Raw genomic sequence first — 1,071 nt, forward strand, 5'->3', positions numbered from 1 at the left:
CAGTTGCTGAGTTCCTCAGTGTTATTTCGAGGCACCAGACCACACATCGCGGAGGCAGAGATACCAGTGAGCATAGCAAACATCCCTCTGCAGAGAGAACTGGAATAGTGGCCACACCTGAAGGATGTCAAATTGCATAAATGGTGACATGAGTCTTTTCATCGGAAAGAATGCATACAAGGCCATGGAACCCTGGAAAGTGATAAACAGCCAGGGCAGTGGACTATATGCAGTTAGAACACCACTTGGTTGGATAATAAATGGACACCTTAGAGAACCCAATGGAGCCTGTTTAGAAATTGAAAAGCAACAACAGATTACTGTTAACAGATTCAGTTTGCATACAGTAAAAGAACTCACAAGGCGACAATAAAACCATGACTTCCCTTAAAGAAACTGTGATGACAAGTTGGAGATGTCTCACGAAGACAACCTTTTTTTTAATGGAAAAAAAAAAACTTGCTCATTTAGTTCTATCAATGGTTTTACTGCATGAAGCTTCCTGTCAAACATGATTCTGTCACAAATCCATGTAACAAATTGGCTGAACAATGTGCACTCAATCTGAAGAGGACATTTCAGAAGAACCCATTGTTCCATAATGAATATAAAAAATTATTTCAAATATGATGGAAATCGGCTACACGGTACAAGTACCAGTTCAACAATGCAGACGAAATGCAAAGAAGGGAGGGTTTGGTACATACCACATTAGGGTGTGTACTACCCTCCTAAAAAGCAGCTGAGTGAGTTTTTTGATTGTGCTGCTTCATTTCAAGAAACATCCCTAAATGACATACTACTAGAGGGACCTGATCTTTATTACTCCCTCATCGGAGTCCTCACAGATAGGATCATATTACAATGACAGGAGACATTAAAGCAATGTTCCATCAAGTAAAAGCTGCAAATGAAGACACAGACCTTTTGAAGTTCTTGTGGTGGCCTGAAGGTGACTTCTCAAGACCTATAGAGACCTAAGAGTTTAATTTGATTGTCCACTCATTTGATGCCACATCTTCACCCAGTTGTGCTATGTTTGCACTCAGGAGAACAGCGAAGGATAATCAA

This window comes from Cyprinodon variegatus, unplaced genomic scaffold, assembly GCF_000732505.1.
Source record: "Cyprinodon variegatus isolate N-32 unplaced genomic scaffold, C_variegatus-1.0 Scaffold527, whole genome shotgun sequence".
NCBI classification, from domain to species: Eukaryota; Metazoa; Chordata; class Actinopteri; order Cyprinodontiformes; family Cyprinodontidae; genus Cyprinodon; species Cyprinodon variegatus.